The following is a 24488-nucleotide window of genomic DNA, read 5'->3' on the forward strand; positions in this document are numbered from 1 at the left end:
TTTTTTAAATTATTTGTTATTGGCTTTGAACTAGCTGTCAGTAACTGCCAGTACTCTCAGATCTGTACTATGTGTCGTTTTAGTAGTTAGGGCTGAGGGATATATACCCTGCCATGTTCTGTCTGTGTTTTTGTTTGATGTTTTTCTTTGTATTGATCTGATGAGTTAAGCCTTTTTCAACTGATTTTTATAGTTTGTTCTTATGTTGTGCTGTTCCACCACTGTCCTATGTTAGGGGGAGGGTTGTGCCCTCACAAACATGTTCAACCCCGCCACAATCAATATGTGCCTGTCACAAGAAAGGAGCCTGTAGTTCAGTGGTTGGTTCACGTATGTCATATTTCGTTTTCGTAAATTGTTTTATTATAAATTAGGCCGTTAGTTTTCTCAATTTAATTGTATCATATTTTTCATGTCGGGGCCTTTTATAGCCGACTATACGGTATGGTTTTTCTCAAGGTTGAAGGCCTTACGCTTGCCTATAATTGCTTACATCCACTTTATTTGAACGTTGGTGGATAGTTGTCTCATCGGCAATCATACCACATCTCCTTATTTTTTATATCATAAGTCCTTTTGTAGCTCATATTATAATTTCATGTAAAATCATGAAAAACTAAAGATGTACATTTTCAATATAAATATTTGTTTAGCAAAGAGTTTTTTACCAACTTAGATGAATGTTATATTTTAATAATTTAAAGGAAAGACATAATTTACATTTAAAAATTGCCTCAATCCGATATATGTACTTGCACTTAAATATCGGTCACTCAGAAAAGCATCATGCTGATCTTAATGCCACTTATTGGAATCCGGAACATACTCTTGATATTCACATATTAAGCAAATAAGGCTTACTGAAGTTTTACCGTCGACATACTTCTGCCAGTGTTCAAAGGTAGCCTTCCGTGTGGTACGGGTTTAATTTTTTCTAGATAATCATTGCAGAACTTCTTGTCTTGCACGAACTGTCTTGGTACAACTTAGACACGTGTCGCTTGTCATCTTTGGTTCTGTTTACTTACCATTTCGGCTTGCTCCTTTTATGGAAGACCATTTACAGAAAAAGTTATATATTGGTTTTCCGTATTTCCTCATAGCAAGTTTTTTGATTGTTCAAATAAGGCGCCAATTCATATGCAAATATTGAAATCCATGGCTTCAATCCTGAGTGAAAATCAGCTGGTGTCCCTTTTCACTTAATTTTCTGGCAAAACAACTGTTATTGACTATGAAAGCAGTTGCAGATAATTATTCCTTTGTTTGTTAATTAACCACATAGTTTTGTAGTTGAAAAATTAACCAAGGATAAACCCTGCACACAAAAAAAGCGTTTTCAAAACTAACACAGTTTCTTTGTACTGCTAAATTAAACCAATCAAAGGTCTTAAGACAATTTCTACTGCTAGAAGCATTTTAATGCTAATATTAAAATATTTATTTTTCAAATTAAAATCTTCTCCAAATGTTGTACAAAATTTCAACGATTTACAAATATATGATACGAAATAGTAAACATGTATTTAATCTATATTGTACGAAATGGTATATTATGCAGTTTGCTCATCATGGGTATGAAATGGAAAATGTTGGGTACCAAATAGTAAGTTTGAATACCAAATGGCAAAGGTATGAAATTGTTAAGGTACGAAATGACTAGGTCCCGCGATTTTAGATGGTAAAATTTGGGGTATTATTACAAAAAATGATCTTCAAAAAAATCATGTAAGGCCAACGTTGCATGTATATGGACGAGTTGTACCTTAGTTTCTTAATAATTTAGTAATTCATCAATGGAGGTACACAACAGAAATGAAGTTGTGTCTTTATGTTATAAACATCAATTATTTTGTTATAAGTTATTCTCAAGGAATACTCCGTTCAAAATTAAGCTCAATAAGCTAAATAAACTTTAGGACTTATGCATGTTCTTTGATAAAAGTTAAGATACCTCCTTTTGTAACACAAATAGGCTGCATCTTAATCTGCTAATGTAATATAACATGGCAGTCTCCATTTACTGTTGATGCTAAAGGTTTATGTTAAATTTAAAAAAAAGGTTTGATTTCCTTACTTCTGCTGATGGACATACTATAAAATCGCACTGCAAAGCTTCTTCATAGCATTGATAAGCCATGTCGTCATCACCGGATATCTCATAACATACACCAAGTATTGTTAAATCATTGGATACTGTATTTACTGAACGACAAGATTCATTTTTTACTGTTAAATTTAAATCACGTAATGCCTGTCGTCTGTTGAGTATATCACCAAGATGATGAAAACATAGAAATCTAAGACAGTGAGACACTACAACAGGCATTTAGTACATGGGTTTGTCTTTTACTTCAAACTGTAGTTCTGCTGGTATTAATGATGAATGCCTTAAATACTCGACATACATCACAGTGGCTACTGTCATCCTTTCAATCAATGTCATTGTAGAATGTACATTATGTCCAGAAATATTTATATCGTCTTTACTGTAGCTTTGAACGCCTAATAACATCATATCAGGTGTACATCTTGAAAGAACATAATCAGTTAGTCTGAGTGTAACATTGAATTGTCCTATTACATAATAATACGACGCGTATAACAACCAACCCGACACAGCATCTCTCTTGCTACCGTCTTGTAAATGTCTATGATAACATTTGCGTATTTTGTACGTTTCTACTATAGTGTTTGGCGGTGGTAGTTGTTGTGTAAGTTTTTGACTGATTATAGCATAATAATATTTGCATACATCATTAATAAATGAGAACGATTTGGGCTTTTGTAAAGATTCAGTAAATGAAAGTCCTTTATAATAACATGAAATGCTTCCTGTTGATAACAGTATCGTGCTAGATATACTGTAAAGTAGAACGTTTAACATAATGGACGAAGATTCACTCTTTGTACTTAATAAACTGTGATTTTCATTGTCAAGTGGAAATACATTCGTTATCAATTCTTCAAACCCTCCACACTGTATACTCTCAAGTACACCTAGTAGTACCTTATTATTTCTCTGATTGATCTTTTCTAAGAACATATTGTGTTCAGGTATAAAATAGTTCGGACAGTAACATGTGTTTACCCATGATATTAATTTATCAAGACAGAAAGAAAAACAATACCACAATTTAGGTAATTGAAATGTGTTTATATTCTCTCCCTCCGATACCCAGAATAAAGCCGTCTTCAGAAAGTAGGAACACAATAAATTATTTGACATCATTGTGTGTGTTCACGATACGCTTTAATGTTAATTTGAGTAGACCGTTACAAAAGAATTGAGTAAAATTAAACGAATGTACAAGTATTTTTTCTGCCACAGAGAAAGACAATCTCTATAATTTATTACTATTTGGTATAGTCTTTGGTCCTATAGGTACTTACAAACATCCGTAATTAATGATCCTTTAAATAACAAAATTAGGGGGGCATTGCAATCGATGGCTGGTTACCCATTGAATTGCGTTGTGTGGTAGATATTTACTCCGTAGGCAATATGCAAAATCGAAATTCTGATTTTCGTTTGATAGACATGGACCATGTACACATACCGTCATATTCGGATATAGATGCTTATGTAAATCAAGAAAGCGGTTTACTGATAAATAACCCCTGTAACTGGCAGATGGGACGGAGAGGGACATGAGGGACCCGTTCTCGTTTGCTACCAATCTGAGTCTAGTAAATCCAGGATGATCAATATCTGTCTCAATAACACATATAGTACGATGTATTGGTTGTTTGATATTCATTTCATTCTGTATTATGTCTACGTCGAAGACTTAATAAACTGTGATTTTCATTGTCAAGTTGAAATAAATTCGTTATCAATTCTTCAAACCCTCTACACTGTATACTCTCAAGTACACCTAGTAGTACCTTATCTCTCTGATTGATCTTTCCTAAGAACATATTGTGTTCAGGTATAAAATAGTTCGAACAGTAACATGTGTTTAACCATGATATTAATTTCAATTCTTCAAACCCTCCACACTTAATATTCTCCTCCTCCGAGACCCAGAATAAAGCATTCAGAAAGTAAGGACACATTAACTCTTTGACATCATTGTGCGTGTTCACGATACCCTTTAATGTTAATTTGAGCAGACCGTAACAAAAGAATTGAGTAAATTTAAACGAATGTACAAGTATTTTTTCTGCCACAGAGAAAGACAATCTCTATAATTTATTACTATTTGGTATAGTCTTTGGTCCTATCGGTACTTACAAACATCCGTAATTAATGATCCTGTAAATAACAAAATTAGGGGGGCATTGCAATCGATGGCTGGTTACCCATTGAATTGCGTTGTGTGGTAGATATTTACTCCGTAGGCAGTATGCAAAATCGACAGTCTGATTTTCGTCTGATAGCCATGGACCATGTACACATAAAGTCATATTCAGATATAGTTGCTTACACATACTATATGTTCATTCTGCTCACAAGACTACGATTGTAAATAATCAAAAGCTACTTATTACCAATTTTTGTTGTCATGAGTATCTTTGTGGTTTCTCTTATCTGTCATGGTGTTGTCGGTTTGTCATTTCCCTTTCTTAGTCATGGTGTCGGCTGTTTGTCATTTCCCTTTCTTAGTCGTTAGTCATGGTGTTGGTCTTTGGCTTATGGTTTTCGATTTAAATCATGGTATCTTTCCCCCTTGTAAGACTGTTTCTGAACTTGCATTACATCAACACTAGTTTACACCTTTAATTTTTCTAGTGTTTTAGCAATTTATTACAAATGTATTACCTTTATTACAGTCTGTACAGTTCTCTAAGTATTCCAGATATCCATTTAAAGATTTGTCAGGATATCGGAGTGTCAGTATCCACTGTTCTTTTGTTTTCCTTCTTTCTAAACAAGCTTCATACATTCGTTCAAACTGGCTGATTTTAGACCAAAAACGTCATTTGAGATCATCATTCCTCCATCTAAACATTGGTATAGTAATGGTGTAAACTTACGCTTTCCACGGTACGGAAAACGTTTTACACCATATATTTCCCAGTACGTAGTTTTCTTTATGCCAAATAGATTTCCAATATCAGAATTGTCTTGGTTTCTGGAGTTTCCGTTCATGATGCCTGTAAGAAAGATACGATTACATAGATTCAATTATGGATTAAATATGTGTATGCAATGAATTCAAATTACATATAAATGTTCAATATTCAAAATCAAATACCGATTATCAGGTAATTTATAAGCAGTCCAGGTGTAAAATTAGGTTCCTACATTTTAGTTAAATACTACTATAGTTACGTTTCAAAATGCTTTGTAACATATATATACAATGTCAAAAATATAAGTACATAGTATCGACAGAATGTAGGACCATACGTTTTCATCAATGAAAAGCAATACATATGTGCTTACGTTTTGTTTTATAAAAAAACATAATCAATGTTTATAGTACCAAAAAAAAAAAAGTCAAAGATCTTATTAAGGTGTTATAATGATATCATATACCAGCGGCATACAAAAAACGCAATTCAAAGGACCAATACGTTTGCATAGGTCCTATCTGAATTTAGAACAGCCTAACCAGTTCGTTGTATTTTGAAAATTTAGTAAAGTTGTTAAATAATTCATGGCAACAAAACACATTGAAATAGTTTACTTAATAATTTACCAGTTATACACAGATGACGTTCATTGAAATCTAAAACGTCACTACAAACACGGGCAAAGCGAACGAGTAGGAAAATATAACAGGTATAAACACCCACAAATAGGGCCAAAGAAGCATTACCGTCCCAAAAAAAATAGAAAATTAATAATAAGTAAATTCATAGAAGTAAAACAATTTTCCAGTTCAAAGTAACGTTTTAAAAGAAAGTCACTGCCACACAATTGCGTTTTTTTAGATTTTATACTTGTAAAGCGTTTCCAAATATTACTCAAAGATGTATCGTTTTGGTTCACGTAATAAGTTACTGGTAATAAGTGCTTGTTTCAGTTTCTAGTATATAATCCGAATCACAAGTGTTTTTGCCTTCGCCAATTGTTTAATTATAACTGAATTCTTATCAATATTGTATAAAGATGTAACAATGTTACTTGAGAATGTGAACAAGATTTGTGCTATTCTTATATTAAATCTAATTTTGTTATCACCATACCTCTTATGACCAAGACAACATTTTCAGTACAAATTTTAGGAGTAGTTGATGACTTCACGAAATAACTTACAGTTAATTTTAGACGAAGGTAGATATTGAAGTTCCTTTCTAAAACATTCATCTCCTCTTTGTCTTTTGAAATGTTAAGGCATCCTGACAGAACATGGAAAAAAGAAACATGGATATACCCTTACATCGAATTTTCACATATGTATATACTACTTTCTCCTTTGTTTATTTCCATGTGTTAGAAAGACTAAATAATACGGTTTATTGTCAAAGTACAGACCAACACGTTTTTCAACATTTCATTTTTGGTTTGAATACCTAATGTTTTGTATGCGTGCCCTCTATTAACAAATTCATGTTTCACCAATGCCGTTGGTGATCTAGTGGACTGTATTCATGAGTGAACTGTTTTTGTAGCACACAGCTATGAAAATTTGAAAACCTTTGTAAGGCAAATTCAATCATGGAGTATTGGAATTATAATCGTAATCTCATAATATCGATTATTTTTTTGAACAGAGCTTGGAACTGAATTGCCAGTTTATAGTATGCATTCCGTTGTTTTATAGATGTCAACTGAAGCTTACAGATAGGAAAGAGATTGCTTAGTTTTCATAAATAATTATTGATACGTATACCAAGTGACATTCGACAAGGGTATCATCTGGAAAACAAGTCAATGATACCAATTGAATGAGTATTTTGGTATCATTTGAAATGAGACAACTATATACCAGACACAAAAGGACGTATATTTCTGCAACTAATAAGTCACATACGGCCTTCAACAATGAAAAAAAACCTAGAACCTTATAGTAAGTTATGATAGGCCCCGGCATGACAAACTGGTTTACATTTCAAACGAGAAAACAGGCGGTTTGATTTGTGCGCAAAAAAATAAATAAAAGCAAATATCAGCGACATACTTAAGATATGTCTACATGTCACATACATTCATTAATATATGCCAATCAAAAATACTTATATATTTATTTTGTATTATTGTTTTATTCATAAATATGTGTTATTGTTATTGTGTGTAATTAATGTGTTGACAAGAAACACCCTAAAATATGGATTAAAAAAAAAAAAAAAAACCAAAATACGATTAAATAAAACAGGAGCAAAAACGTATCCTTTATTCTCCAGTTATTTTCAATGCTTTGATAAACTAGAGAAATTAGGCCGTTAGTTTTCTCAATTGAATTGTTTCATTTTTTTCATGTCGGACTTTTTATAGCCAACTATACAGTAAGGTTTTGTTCTCATTGTCGAAGGCCGTAAGATTGTCTATAATTGCTCAGATCCACTTCATTTGAACTTTGGTGGATAGTCGTTTCATTGGCAATCATACCACTTCTCCTCATTTTTATATATAGCAGTGCATTTCCTTTTATAAATGATCATTCATAACCTTTGTGAAGTAATAATAATTTTTAAATCAGTAAAAATTGTTCTGAGGTAGTTAAACATTATGCATGTTATTCTTTTCTGATATTGTGATTTAATTCATACTACACGTATTAACAATTTCTATTTTATATACGTTATATCATTTTGAACTGTTTATTTACTAACTTGTTGTGATCTTCTGACAGAGTTTTATTGATGAGAAAAATATACAGCAATCTGACAACTCCTTTTACGCGCTATACAATTTTATCACTTATACTTCAATTTTTATGACAAATCATATTCATAACAATAGTACAACTATAAAATTTTACCAAATGTAAAATATATTGTTTTGCGCGATAGTTCCTTACAAATTATCTTATACTTGTGTTGTTACTATATTTTACTCAAACTAACTACAGTTAACAAACCATATCAGATTAAAAGCATGCCCCGAAAGCGGTCTGATTAGTGCAGTCAAAACGTGTCAAGGATACAAGTCTTATGAGTGAATAAGTTATACAAAAAAGTCATACTTGTAGATGAGATGGAAACGTTGCATTTCCAATAAAGTCACACTTTATTTAGAAAATTGTCATGTATCACTGCAGTTTGGGTATTAATAACTACCCCCCCCCCCCCCCCCAAAAAAAAAAAAAAAACCAAAAAAACAAACAAAACAAAACAAAACCAACACAACACAAAAACAAAACTAAAAAAGGAAAATGATAACACCATTCAAATTAACAAACTACTAAAATACGCTTATTAAATCCGAAACATTAGAAAAAAACTGTACAGTCATTTCATGAATTCATGAATCGTATGAAAAGATCAAACGCAGTTGTTATTTCTACGATACATATGTGTTTGATTAAGTGCCAGGCTGCCTAAGGATCAGGCAATGACAAAAGCATGAGCGTCTCAGATTTTAATGAAAACTTGCATAAATCATCTGAATAACAAAAAAAAAAACAAAAACTTTTCAGATCAAGTTAATATGGTTTCTATGGAAACAGGGCAATTTGATTTATCCACAGCAACAAGTAATGGAGGTTAACATAAAATCCACAGTTTTTCACTATTTCAGTCTCATGGAATCTGCTGTTTATATAAAATCTAGTATTCTCCATTGTACTGCATTTTTTAACTATCAAATGTTCTTGAAGAACAGCTGTTTTGATGAAATACTATTTCATCCTAAATATATTGGGGTACGAAAGGTCTCTAGGGACCATAATATCCCAAAAAGCCAAAAATGGCCAGAAATCAAGTTCAACTGTTTTCTATTACCAGAACAGCACATACCTGGTGTTACTTTATATGGAACAAGTAGTAGTCATACTTTCGTTATTTCATAAAAGGTTGTCGGGTTTTTCAAAATAATGTGTAAATATAGCAACAAAACTCAAAAACAAATTGTAACGACTTTATTCAATATTAAAGTCTTAATGCATATATATATGGAGTAATTATGACTTATTTAAGCTAGTCACATTAGAGTGTTGTCAATTGTTCCCGTTTTTGCCAGGAAAGAATTAAATAGCAACCAAAAATTTTGCTTAGCAACCAAAATGAACAAACTAAAAATTGTGTTTTTTTTTCATATAAAAATGTTTTTCAGTGCAAAATCTGACAATTAAGAGGTCAGATATCAATCGTGTCAGTGTAGAATAAGTAAATTCACGTACCTTGATTTATAATTCCTATTTCTGTTTCTAACAAGTATCCATTATGTTGCTTTTATTTTTGTTAAAAGATTTGATAAGAATATGTTTTATATTTATATTTGATTAGTAGGATAATCTTAAAATTTAGTCAAGCATGTGGTTAAAAATATCTTTGGTTTTAAATGAAATTTTGATTGGACAAAATGTTTTTACAAAATAATTTTGTGTTACATCAAGTTTTGATATGCCAACAGAAAACATTTTGAACTTTACTTTTAACAATTTTTTTTTTCGGTTTAGATAGTTTTATTACCTCATTGATGATCATATTTGGATTAATTAATTTAATATATAGGATTGATATAAATATGTTGTTTATATATAAATAATTCAATTCAATTCAAATAAACACAAATACATAAATTACACAGTGTGTACCACATTATTGCATTCTTTTCTTCATGAAACTAAAACATGTTAATTGTATATATATAATAAATGTCGTAGGTTGCTGTCTGTCATATATATTTTGTCGTTTATCACTTTGTCATAAATTAGGTTGTTGATTTTTTCATTTGATTTGTTTAACATTATGTCATGTTGGGGTCATGTATAGCTGACTGTACATTAAAGGTTATACTCATTGTTAAAGAGGGACGAAAGACACCAGAGGGACAGTCAAATGCCATGCAGTGACCTATACTAGGATTGTAAATTTGCTTATTTTTTACTGTTGAATACTTATCTCATTGACAATCATACCAAATCTCATTACTTTATATTTTGTAATGCACCTGTATGCTCTTATTCTGTAGAAACTAATTCATGGCAATGTATCTCATACTCTGAATGTACTGATTAAAGATTATCCCACTTCCACAAGCAGCATATGCAGTAAACCGCACAACATCCTGGTAAAAAACCCAGCTTGGAATATAATTAAAAAAGTGTAGGTCATAACGAACATGCACCAAGTTTCAAAACGAAAAACAATAAAAAATAATCAGAAATTATTGCATTCACTTATTATTGTGCTTTTTAATTACTGACCAAAATTGGAGATTAATTCATTCTAATTCAGGAAAAGCTGCATCCAAATATATTTAACTGATTTCGGAATGAGAGTCCTTATTATTGTGAAACTCAACCAATCTCAACATTCAATTTTTTAAACCTCACATACAGGTGATTCCTGATCTTAAAGTATTCAAATTGTTCAAATAATTTTATATTTATCATGACTTTATATTTTGTCTGTCCTTCAGATTGAGTATATCTGATCTTTAAGTTCAAACATTGTAAATGCAATTTCTCCAAGAATACAGGCTAAGTTGTCATTTTTCTCTACTGAAAGGTTGGTCAATTTGAAGGCAGGTCCTTTCATTATCATGTCCATTTGCTACAAACATTTTGATCTTTTTACTCAAGTAAGCAATTGTGGCATCACAATATGACTTGCCTGATTAAATTTTGCTATAGTCGAATCTTTTAATCATCAATCCTGCAATAATATGAAATTCCAGTAAAAATCTAAATAAGTTAGCAATTTCTTCACAGTTCATGTAAATAATTTCAATTCAATGAAATGTTTTGGTTGTCAGACGGAAATGCTTATGATGGAAGTTTAAAAAACAAACACTTAGGAAACGACCACTAAAGTTAGTGGAAACTGAGATCAATATATAAATTGATGTTTAAGTCTCAGGTGGAAGATGCATACCTGTGATTTCGCTAACGCTCTTCATTTTTCACTTTTCAGAATGATAAAAGTGTTTCGGTTTAATTTCGTCACTAAAATATGTAAAAATTAAAAAAATAAACTATTGACATAGAGATATGTTTTGCCTGTGTGTAAATTTGATAGATAAAAAGGCAAATGTTAAAATTAAATTAAATTATTATGGTCCAATATCCAAAATCTGAATACATGGTTAGATTCAGACTATCAAAGAACCCAAGAATTCAATTTTTGAAATAATCAAACAAAATCTAATTTTGAACACTTTGGACCTCAATGTGGACCAATTTGATAATGTGGCCCAAAATCCTAAATCTGAATATTATCAAAGAACCCCATATATTCTATTTTTGTTGAAATCAAAAAAGTTTTATTTTTGGTCCCGATTTGGACCAACTCAATAACTGGACCCCAAATCAAAAATCTAAATACATGTTAAGATTCAGCATATCAAGGAACCACAATAATTCATTTTTGTTTAAATCAAACTAAGTTTAATTTTAGAAATGTTGGACCTTAGTGTGGACCAATTTAAAAAACCGGGCCCAAAATCAAAAATTCAAATACACGGTTAGATTCGGCATATCAAAGAACCACAAGAATTCATTTTTTGTTGAATTCAAACAAAGCTTAAATTTGGATCCTTTGGACCTCAATGTGGACCAATTTAATAATAGAGCCCAAAATTAAAAATCTAAATACACAGTTAGATTCAGTATATTAAAGAACCCCAAGATTTCAAGACTTTCAATTGAACCCCATTGAAATTGGTCAAGCAGTGAGCAATTCATACAAAGTATTAGAAATATATCGTTGCTGGCCACTTTTTCCTATTTAGGACCATAACCCTAAAAATCAATCCAATCCTTCCTTTTTTTGTATGGAATCTTGTGGTACAATTTCATAAAAATCCATAGACTTATACTCAAGAAATTGTCCGGAAACCAGAAAATCCTATTTTTTTTTGTCCTTTCTTCTTTAACGGTTTGGGCTATGACCCCCAAAGGCAATCACCTCCCTTTTGATGTATGGAATCTTGTGGTAAAATTTCATAAAGATCCATACACCTTTACACAAGTTATTGTCCTAAAACAAGAACAATGCTTGTTTTTGGCCCCTGATTCCTATAAAACAGCTAAGACAATAACCCCCAAAATCAATCACAACGTCATAACATTCAACAGATATTAAACCTTAAAATATGGAGCCATTTGGGGTTAGTTGAAAAAAACATTCAATTACTGTTACATAAAATATCAAATTTTTAATTCTGTTTACCTCAGCAACGCAAAGGTCTTCTATAAGGAGTTCTTTCACTCTGCAATTACAGCAAATCCCTGAAGAAAGAAACCAAATTTGTTAAGTCTGATAAAAATATATACATGAATTAATTATCTATACAATAAAATTTCTTTGAAGCTCTTACTTTAGACCAATTCAAATTTGATACTATTCAAATAACTTAGAAAAGTCATTTCCCTGAGTACATGCTATAGCTTTCCATATATAGCTACATTTGTACCAGCTGCATATAGCAAGGAACGACGAAAAGAAACAAAAGTTAAACAAAAGTGTGCTTCAAATCCCTTATAAAATACTAAAAAATATTTTATAGGAAATCATATATCATAACAATTATTTCTTATTTGTTCTTTTCTAGTTTCCTTCGTTTCTTTCTTTTTTTTCATATGCTGTGACAGCCCTTTCTCTTGTGCTAGATACATAAATACACGTTTATATATTTTATATCCCTAACTGAAAGAAACAGCACTCAGCTTGTTTCAAACTCACTGATTTGCCAAAATGAATTATCGTAATAGCTTCTAAACAATGTACATGTAAATCTTGATAATCTAAGAAGGGCAAAATGATTAATTACCATGAAGAATATAATATGCAGAATATGTTTAAACCCCAGGGAGCTAGCGTGTCAATGTGCATGCCTTTGGGTTACATTTCCTTAGTAGATTAAAAAATTATAAAAGTGTGATGGTCCTTCGTCAAACCAAAAAGATGTGTGTATTTAGTACCATATATCATGTATATACTGATCCTATATTTTATAATTGAAAATGCCTACAGTAAACCCTAAAGTTTTTATTGCCATTATTTCATAGTACCGATACAAACTGTATATTCCACCCATTAAGTCAATAATATAAGGTATGGTAAAAGAAGACAGATAAAAAAACATTTCTACCGAATTACCTTCCCTAATTGTTTAAGGCCTAAAAAAAGTTGTGCCTCCGATAAACTTAACTACATGGTACCCTAAACATTTTTTGTAAGTTTTGAATGAACACTATTTATATTAAGTCGAATTGTTTCCCTCTGTGAACCAGTCTAAAACTTTTTAAAAATAAAACTCTCAAAAGACAGAAATTAACAACTATAGGTCACCGTACGGCCTTCAACAATGAACAAAACCCATTCCGCATAGTCAGCTATAAAAGGCGCCGAAATAACAAAATTTAATGTAAACCAATTCAAACGAGAAAACTAACGACCTCATTTATGTACAAAATAATGAACGAAAAACAAATATGTTATACAGCAACAAACGACAACCACTGAATTACAGGTCCCTGACTACGGACAGGCAAATACAGAATGTGGTGGGGTTAAACTAGTTAGCTGGCGCCAAACCCTCCCACTTACCTGGGACAGTGGTGCAACAGCACAACACACATTGACACAGGAACACACTAAACAAAAACGAAAACCAAATATGATAAACAGCAACATATAACAACCACCACTCAAACACAGGCAACAGTCGTACATAAATATCACTAAGGAGAAAAAGTTTTGCATGTGCATATGTATATGTATATAAAATAATATTTTGTTTGATTTTAATTAACTGATAACAAAATCAATAGTAATACCAATAAAAACAATATTCAAAGATCTAATTACAGTGTTGAATTGGTAACCTTTAAGAATAAGTTTATTTAAAGGATCGATAAGTTTACCCGGATCGTTTCCAAATTTCCGGGCTCGGTAAACAACATATCGCTAAAACGAGGATGTGCTATCCCGTTTGAAATATGTTTTCTACAGGTACGAACAAACTTAAAACCAAATCTTTGTTTCTATAGAAGAATTTAGTAAAGATTTAAAGTAATTTGTGGTAACAAAATCCCTGACTTAATAATTTACCACTAATACATAGATTAAGTTCATTGAAATCCAAAACGTCACAACAGACACGAGCATAGCGAACGAGTTGTGATATATAAACACCGTAAGATGGTACCAAAGGATCATCACCGTCAAAAAAAAAAATTAACAATAGGGAACGAAAAATCGTCCCTTTTGTCGTAAATTTTAGTGTAGAGTTTCCCGTGTAAAATTGAAATATCTAAATCTAGGGAAAGACAGTTATTACCGTTTATATTTGATTTTTAAAAGTTCATTTGTGTAAATTTCGGCAGTTTATTTAGAAAATTCTTGTTTTTTTTACGAAAAAATATCATCAAGATAACGGTTAGTTTTGTTGAATTTATCAATTAAATCCAATTAAAACTGGTCTTTACTGAGATTGGTCATAAACTGTGATTCATAACAGTACAAAAACAAGTCTGCTATAAAGGGGCGTAATTGGTGCCTATAGGAATACCTACAATAAGTCGATAAACTTTATTGCCGAAACGTACATAAATATCACTAAGGAGAAAATTAACAGCTCCAATCATCTCATTTCACTTCCAGTAAGTATATCAAGCATATTTACCTTTCTCATTATAGTAGATTTAAATGAGTTGCAGGAAATACATTTGCATGCAGATTTACAAAACGACCATTTAAATAAACAGGAAAACTTTTTAAGATTGTGTGGAAGCGTAGTGTAAAGAGTTGAAAAGTCGAAATTGTCAACAGAATCAAGAGGACCATCAAAAACACATAATTTATCTAAAACATCCAAATAATTTTTTACACTCCAAAAATAGTTAATTTCACTATTTTCATATATTCTATTACAAAAGTAAATTACAAGTTCTTTGATAGTAGTTAAGGAACTAGTTAAAAGCACAGAAAAGCACAGAAAGATTAATTGTAGAACACTCACTGTAGGCCGAGATGAAACGATATTTCACTGGTTTTTTGTGTAGTTTAGGTAACCAATACATAGAAGGGACCTTCAAATGTTCAGAAGATGCCTAAAGCTGTGATGTGGTTATGATATGATATGATATATAAAGCATATATGTCCACTTTCTGTCGGAAGGACAAGTAACGTGTAGTCACTCGTCTCCTTCCATTTAGTAAACACTCATATTTTGAAAAAATAAGTTAACGAAGAAAAACAAATCAATAAAAAAAACCAAGATTTCTATGTTTTCGGTTATTTTATATTAAATACCTTGTATTCTTTAGTGCAAATGAAAATAGTTATGTGATAGCAGTAAAACAATATTTTAAAATATGCAGCGAAATCTTCAACATACACCTTAACAAATTTTCAAATAAAATATTATACCATTATACAATAGGATAACAAAATATAAATAAGAATCAGGGCTAAAGGACCCAGGGCTAACAGGTACTAGGGCGTTTGGACCAAGGTCGAACATTAATCAGGGCGAACTGACAAGGATTCACACATTATGAGCCCCCTTTTTGAAATTCATGTTTAACCTGACGCATTTTCAATTTCACATGAAATTAAAGGGGGAGAGAATGGTATGTGTCCAAAATGAATATAATATTAAATAATTACACTAATCTTTTGAATACATGTATATGAGGATAGTGTACCTGTTCTAATTAGCCACAGGTTTCCCGTAGAACTAAGAAAATGCCCTACCCATCTGGATGGTAACTGCTCTGTCTGGCTTTGATCTTCCTTTGTGAGACAGTTGTTCACACCAAACCTTTCTTCTCAAGCATAGTATTAGGTTGTACTGGTGTTTAAAAAAACGAAGTATGATTGTAGGTTGGAAAAGATCCCCATACAGTAAAAAATCATCTCTCGGACTTGATTTTTGCATATGTTCATCTTCAAGTTGCTAAATGGTTATTAACAAATCAATTACAATTTCCAATTAGTGTATTGTCTTTTTCATCCTTAAAAAATGCAAATAACAACATTCATCGGCAGAAAAAGTTGAAAAACTACATTCTGCATTGTCTGACAACTTGCATGACATCCATACTGTTTACATCAAAGAGTTCTGCTAGGGGAAGTAACTCTAAATTTTGTTCTAACATGAAAAATTCAAAAGAATCTTAGGTAAGGAGTTTTGACAATCAGACAAAAAAAAAAAAAAAAAACCACAACGAGACGGAACCTTCCGTCTAAAAATTTATATTTTTATACTATTTATTTTTGCAATCTCTGTGAATGTTCGGTTCTGGTAATGACAATTATTTGAAATTAGAATTGGCTGAATTTACTTAGAATATATAGTAAAACATATAGAACTTGGACGTGCCAATACACAATACTGCAAGTTATTTTCTAAAATTTGATTATACATTTCTATTTTGATTGACTTAAGGTATCCTATTATCATGATTATGTGCATGAGATGAATATTCCAGATATGTAATGGTTTGGAAATTTAAGAATTTGCCTAATTCTTAGACAGACTGGCATTAACTATCTAACGTCGACTTAAAAACATTAAAAAAAAGAATACAATCTGTATATTTACTTAATATGTTGATCACGATACTACATCAACCTTTGTTAAGCTCCTACAAAAGGATGACGCATATAAACAAATCACCCTAGTCTTTCTCTTCGTTTTTTTGTGTGTGGTATATTTAATGTCATCAGTCCTGCTAAAACTGTATAAACAAAATTTAGTCATTTCAATATATTCAAAATGGATATTGGAAGAAAATTGAAAATTGAAATTGAGAATGTGTCAAAGAGACGACAACCCAACCAAAGAGCAACCAATGGGTCTTCACCACAACAAGAAACTCCCACAGGCGGGCTTCAGCTGGCCCCTGAACAAAAATGTGTACTAGTTCAGTGAAAATGTACGTCACACTAAATTCCGGAAAATATAAATGAACTAAAATTAAAAAAACATAAAAGACTAACAAAGGCCAGAGTCTCATGACTTGGATGCGGCTGGGTTAAACATGTTTTGTGAGATCTTAACCCGCCCCCTATACCTCTAGCCAATATAGAATTTACAAACACACAGCAATACGCACAGTAAAACTCAGTACATGTCAATAGAAAGTCAACCAAATGCATGTCGTAAAAATACAGAAGATATATGCAGTTCTACATCTGTTCAGCTCTTCGTTCATAACGTATGAATAACAGATACTTGCAAAAGTGTCCAACCATCAACACCAAATTCAAGGAAGAAAAGACAGAAAAGCTACTAAAAAACATGTATGTTGTTTATGATAGGGAATTATATACGATTGATAACGTGAATAAGTTAAAATTGATCAAAGTAGTAATAATCGATTAAGAAGAGACGAATCAAGGTAATACACATACGATGAGGTTATCACTTGAACTCCAAAAGAAGCGAAACATGATGCGACGACAGGATGAAAGTCTCCTGCTATGCATGCTTAATCAAAGATATATATCTTACCTTTTCACTGGGTCGCTGGATATACACTTGTTGCGACACAATATTATTTGACTGATTCAAAGTAGGCGTTTAGGGGAGCTGAAACATAGAGAGAAAATCTCCCTGAGTCATTCATTCATTCATTTCTTTATTTCCTCTTCATAGAGATTACATGAATTATATTATCATGAACAATAAATCAAAATATTAATAACAGAAAATACAAATGATAAAGATATGAAAAATACGTAATATTTACATATAAATGAAAACTGTAATATACAGTACAAAAGTATAAGAATATATATCGTGAGCTGGCGATATTAGTTGTGCTTACATTATACTTTTTTGTACAATTGACGATTGTAGATTGTATTCGGATGCAGATTTTATTACATGGTCGTAGCAAAGTCGCTTAAATGAATCTAAGTGGGAGTCACTGAGCACAGTTGAAGGGTCTTTTCCTAGACTAATTGTAAATAATGATTCATCATTACATACACTTAGTTCAACATAGAGACCGAGAGAAAATTTTCTATTATTAAGTCCAGCCAAATGCTGTACATATTTGATGTTCATGTACAGCCAAAGCATGCATGTACGACAACGTCAGTGAACAGACGGTCGCAAATTTCACAAGATTTAGAAACAAGTTTTCCGATGAACAGTGCAGTACTAATTTCCGAAATGTGGGTAGGGAATTTCCACACATGAGCCGCAGGTACGGATTTATAAAAACCTTTGAATCTCTTGAAGTCATTGTCCGAATAAATGCGAAACAGCAATTCGTGTTTCGATTCTACAGCATTCACAACAATACGTTTCCATTGCAGCTTATCAGGAAAGTTGCCATCACTAATACAGGTGATAAGAAATTCATATAGATTGTATTTATTTATAATGTCTAATATGTCTGGAATAAATCCAATATGGTTTCGTTCATCGAACAGACACGAAAAAAAGTCTTTGCAGAAAGATTTGTTTTGCAGGACAAGAGTTGTTCGTTTCACAAAGTTTTACAAAGAAATGTAATTTACTTTTTTCGATTTCACAGGTTATATTTCGTAGCCCAACCATGCTTTCTGATCTTGTTGACGTCTTGCACTTTTGTACATGCTTTACAACAAAATGTTGAAGTCTATTCAGTAATATGACATCTTGATTTTTCAGATCACACCAAACTTCACAGCCACATAAAAAAGTAGGACTTACGACCGACTTATACTGTTTCACGAGAACTATTTGATTCGTTGTATCCACTCTTAAGTTGGCAATTGAAAAATGAGTGTTTCTATCCTTCCTACATTTTTTTGTCGGCAAGTGCATTTAATTTTCCGTTTAGTTCAGTGCCTAGATATATATGGCTTTCTACAACATGTACTGAATCTTTGTTTATTTTCCAGTCTTGGCTGTTTTTATTGAAGATTTTGAAAATTGAATAACACATGATTTCTTTCCGTTGAACTGAAACGCCATTTATTTGAATATCTTGTACATATATCAAGCATATGTTGTAAACGCTTCGGTGTTGTAGCAATACATGTGATGTCGTCAGCAAATGAGGGTGCACAGCATTTTATACTATTGACTCCAGTATCACTATTACATGTTATTAATTCATTTAATAGTTCATTAATAAACACTAAGTATAAAAAACCAGACAATACCCTTCTTGTCTAACACCTTCTTTAACTACAAAGTTATTTGATTTACATTGATTAACAATAACTGCACATTGTGACCGAGTTTTACTGCTTAAGTCAATATCTTAAGAACATGAAGAACTAGAAGGCCTAGGTTGATGATATAAGGCATGGAGGTTCCACACTACCAGGGGATGTCATTTTGATACCTGTCATTTGATCTTGACCTTGTTTTCATGGTTGATTGACTTTGACAATTATGCGACCAAATTTTATGAATTAGTTCATTGCCAAAGAACTAGAAGGCCTAGTTTAATTATTTTGCATATAAAATCTGTTAGAAATTTAGTGTGTTTAATATTTTGGTTTAAAATTACAAGAAATAAATCTCAAATGTACATGTACTAAATCAAACAAAATTACTAGCAGTTACTTAACACTGTTTCTTGGTCTTGATTTTTTGTTGTTGATTGTGGTAAACATAAAAGAAAATATTCTCTACGCCTAGGGCAGCATGATACGCCCGTATCACACTGAACAAGGAAACAAACAGTAGGGCAAGTGTTGACACAAAGCGCGTGTGAGCCTGATTCGTACCTCATGGTCTCGGCACAAAAAAGTTTGCCTATCGGGTATGTGATTCCTAAGTTGACCGCATCGTGTAAAAAGTCTTTTTTTCTACATTCTTGTACTCCAGGATCTAGTTTAATGACAAACTTTTTGTGCCGATACTTTAGGGTATGAAACAAAACGCTATTAAGACATGTAAGAGCCTGTGTCGCTCACCTCGACCGTGGCTACATTAGACAGTCCAATTTAGACCCCCTTTATTATAGTATGTTCCCCATTGTTGCCCATCATGGATTGACATGGCACTGCCAGACGAAATTTTGAAAAGGGGTCACCCAAGAACAAATGTTATCAAGTTTGGTTCCAGTAGTTTTGGAGAAGATCTTTGAATGCTTTTTCCTCAGGGTCCAATGTTAATCTATGCTGTAACTGATTGCCGCAATCTTGGATTATAGACCTAAACCTACCAGACATATTTTGTCAGTGCCTTTCCAAAGATCATTGTGACCAAGTTTGTAGTAATTTGCACAGTAGTTTCAAAAACTATCTTTTAATGCAATTCGCCATATGATATAATCTCAACTACGTTCGTCGCTGGCAATCGTGTTGGATTGTACCCTGTCCTGCAGAACACAGTTTTGTTAGAAGGCCATCCAATGATAAGTTTTGTTTCAATTGGCTCAGTAGTTTCAGAGTAGCAGATCTTTGAATGCATTTCCAAATAAGATACAATGTTAAACTACGTTTTCCGCTGGCGGTCATCTTCGATTGGACACATACCTGACAGACACATACCTGACAGACACATTTTTTGTAAGGATTTACTAGTAGTTTGGTTGCAATAAGTTCTATAAATACTGAGAGAGAAAAAAGAGCGTAGCAGGATACGACCGTATCAAGGGTACATTTGGGCAAGTGTTGACACAAAGTAAGTATAGACATAGTAAATTGCTGGACTTAGTAAAAACCATCAAATCCAACCGAAAGAGTCAATCACATCCCTTGACCCCCTTTGGGCCTCTTGTTTCTTGGAAACGGTAAACAAAGTTTAAAAATAATCTACTAAAACACAGTATATGGAATCTACAAAATAAAAATAAAAATGAACAAATAAAAGAGAAAAAAACATGTTGGCAAGTTTCATTCAATTCAGAGCACTTTTTATTTTCCCACCTTTTTGTTGTTTCCATGGCAACAGTTGCCAATGTGAAAATTTTGATGCTAGAATCTAAGTATACACATGTCGAACAATATTTCTGTACCGTTTCATCCCGTTTGAAGCATTTTCAGTTTTGACCCCTTTTGGTACTCTGGTTTCTCAAAACCGCCAACAAATTAAATAATCTATTGAAACACCTTCATATGAAATCTATTCCAAAAAACTGCATCAAAATCGGACAAAAAAAAAAGGTTTTCAATTTGTTCTCGGTTCACCCCTTTGGGCCTCTTGTTTTTCAAAAACAGAAAATGCAACATCAAATTCGTTGACATATTTCAGATGCGCAATTCTAAAAGCAACTCAATGTAACAAACCGCATCAAAATACGGTGAAAAATAAAGATTCTGCATGCATATATGCGAAAACACCCAAATTGGCTCCTTTTTGGGCCCCAGTTATGAAACGGGTGGGGCCACAAAAATCCCATTCAATTAAAACATACCATGCGCCATACGATAATACGACCACTAAATTTTTGCGGTGGTATAAAAACATCTTTAAATGTATTTTCCAATAGGGTCCAATGTAAAATCATTGTTCCCCTCGGAGACCTTGGATCAAACCCAAACCTGCCGGAAACAATTTGCAAAGGGGACCATTAAAGTTTTGTTCCAATGGGTTGTTTTAGAGAAGATCTTTGAAGGAATCCCCCATAGGGTTAAATGTTCAACTTTGTTCCCCACAAGTGACCAGCTTGGATGGAATGCAGACCTGCCGGATACTTTTTATATAACAGGGGACCACTCAAGGACTGTTGTCACCTAGTTTTGTTCCATCTGGCCATGTAGTTTCAGAGGAGATTTTGGAATGCCTTTTCAACTGTTTAACTATGTTCCCGCTAGGACCTGCTGACATAATTTATAAAAGGCACCATCCAAGGACCACTATGACCCATTTTGATCCCAATTGGCCAAGTAGTTTCAGAGGAGAATATCTTTGAATGTTACAATCTATGTCATGTTGTCAACCACCTTGGATCGGACCCGGACATGCTGGACTCCCATTTCAAAGCAAATCATCTAAGGACCATTGATTACAATTTGACAAGTAGTTTCAGAGAAGATTTTTTAAAGTGTTTTTCCTTAAGGTCCAATGTAAAACTATGTTCCATGCTGGCAGTCATCTTTGATTGGACTTGCCAGACACAATTTTTAAAGGGGACCATCAGTGAATCCTTGTGATAAAGTTTGGTTCTAATTGGCCCAGTAGATTCAAAAGATCTCAACTATTCATGCCATACCAATATGCAACCATAAAAACTGTTTGAGGATATATATAATGAAGTCCTTGATAAAGAGGAAGTAGATGTTTGATTGATCTCAAAATGCACCCCAGGGTATGGCATAAACATGATAAAAACATGATGAATGTTACATTAGGATGCTATGATGGGTAGTTGCTGAGAAAAAATGTGATTAATATATGATCGAGTCATCACTTTACTATTCCACCAAAGCTATGAATAATGCATTTTCAAAATATTCAAGGATTTATTTTAAAAAGTTGAATATACTTCATTTGGGCACTGATTGTCAAAAAAGCAATGAAAGAGATGTTGAATTATAAGTATCTGTTATTATCTTGTATATTTTTTTGTAAACACATTTTGTATGTTTAATTATGTGTTGGTTTATTAAGGCCCCCGCCACAAAAAGTGGCGAATGCCTTATAGTGATCAATCTGTCCAGACGTAACAAATCGTGTCCGGGCTGTGCCTTTTTGGTGTAGGCTTTTTATATATTTGGCATGAGGGTTGTTCAGCTCAAGACAATGTGTCGTGTACCATAGTTGGTGATTTTTGACCTTAAACTTTGACCTCAAGGTCAAATTCATGATTTATGCATGGCAGATTCGAAGCATCTGTTTTATGCATGGCTGATGTACAGCATTTTTACCACAGCGGGGCCCACACAGATGGATTCCATCTCAATGATATCTAGTCTCAAAATGGTTTTCATCATACGTTCCAGATGTGCCTGACACAAATCAGAAACTTTGGGTCATTGATGTCTTGGTACCTTATACCTTACTCTCCATTGAATACAGCTTCTTATTTCTTTAAAGGTGCAGCTTTAGAAAAACTTAGGCTGAACAAGTCTCAAAATGGAAGCAAATGAAAACAATACTATACATATGAAATTCAATTTTATTACAATAAAATCATTCCTGAGAAAAAAAAAACAAAAGTAAATATCACATTACTGTCTGTACATATCTACATATAATAACTAAGTTATAGTGTTCAATGGACGTACAAAAACCCATATCTGTATCAAAACTACGATACTAAAATGCCTTTCTGTGGTTGGCGTACAAAAATCCATATTTGTATAAAAACTACGATACTAAAATGCCTTTCTGTGGCTGGCGTACAAAAACCCACATATATATCAAAACTACAATACTAAAATGCCTTTCTGTGGCTGGCGTACAAAAACCCATATCTGTATCAAAACTACGATACTAAAATACCTGTCTGTGGCTGGCGTACAAAAACCCATATCTGTATAAACTACAATACCTTTCTTTTGGCTGTTTGCAATGAACAAGGCAACGGCCTACCGGTCATCCCCTTACTCAGAATTCAATCAAAAATACAGTTGAAACAAGTGAGAACACTTTAGATAAATGTTTGACAGAATATTGATACAAATAAAGAAAATACATACTTGATGTAGGGAATAATTAAAGTTAGCAAAAATAGGTTTCCGATTCTCACCAGAATAAAAGGTACAGTGGCAATATTTGTTAATTCAAATTTACTTTACATAGAAAAATATATTAAAAAAACAACTTATAGAATAAAGGTCTATTTGAAACACACAGTGTAGATGTCAATTTTTCAATCAAGGTTTCTGTGTCTGACAAAAAAATACTATTTTCAAGAAAAGAAAAACAAAAGAAAAACCCTACCTATCTACCCTCCAACACAAAATCAGGGTAGGGGTGAGGTGAAACAAAGATTTTTTTAAATTTAGACCACAAAAAAAATATATGTCTGTTCCCTGCTACCCGAGCGACCCTTATTTTTCACATCAGACCCTAAACATTTTATGACATTTTAGAAAAAAAAGATAAGTCAAAGCAAAGTTAATTCACTTGAAGATCTGACTCCTACTTTGTTTATTAAAAAAATTGATACAAACATGTCTTATGGGCTCAAAATCATGTTAAATACATTTCCATTTGGGTCACAAATGGTGCAAATGGCGCTTTTTTCGGTTTGTGAATATAAAATCAGACCGGATACGGAGTAATCATAGACTTTTCTCCGATACGTCAACTGTCAAGAATGAAAAATAAAATTGAATGCAGAACGACCGACCCTATTTTTGAAAGTGAGGTAGCAGGAAACAGACATATTGTTTTGGCCTAATGCAGCGATATAAAACCAGATCAATTTTTAATGAAAACATGAATGGAATCCTATCATACAATACAATAGAAAACTATCATTATCATTGTTACTTGTCACTGCTTACTATTGATGCCACCAGGTGAGCTTAAAACGATATCAATTCTTAATGAAAACATGTATGGCATCCTACCATACAA

At 32.6% G+C, this 24488-nt stretch overlaps 1 protein-coding gene across 1 annotated transcript in view; it reads left to right on the plus strand.

Annotated features, from left to right (window-relative positions):
- The window catches only part of LOC127723404 (contactin-5-like), a 164582-nt gene extending 140564 nt beyond the window's left edge, over positions 1-24018 (plus strand). Inside the window, exon 5 of the transcript XR_007992068.1 lies at positions 24008-24018. The gene's annotated coding sequence lies outside the window, so the exon portion shown is untranslated. The remainder of the gene's footprint in view (positions 1-24007) is intronic.
- Positions 24019-24488: the final 470 nt, after the last annotated feature.

This window comes from Mytilus californianus, unplaced genomic scaffold, assembly GCF_021869535.1.
Source record: "Mytilus californianus isolate M0D057914Y unplaced genomic scaffold, xbMytCali1.0.p SCAF_13, whole genome shotgun sequence".
NCBI lineage: Eukaryota > Metazoa > Mollusca > Bivalvia > Mytilida > Mytilidae > Mytilus > Mytilus californianus.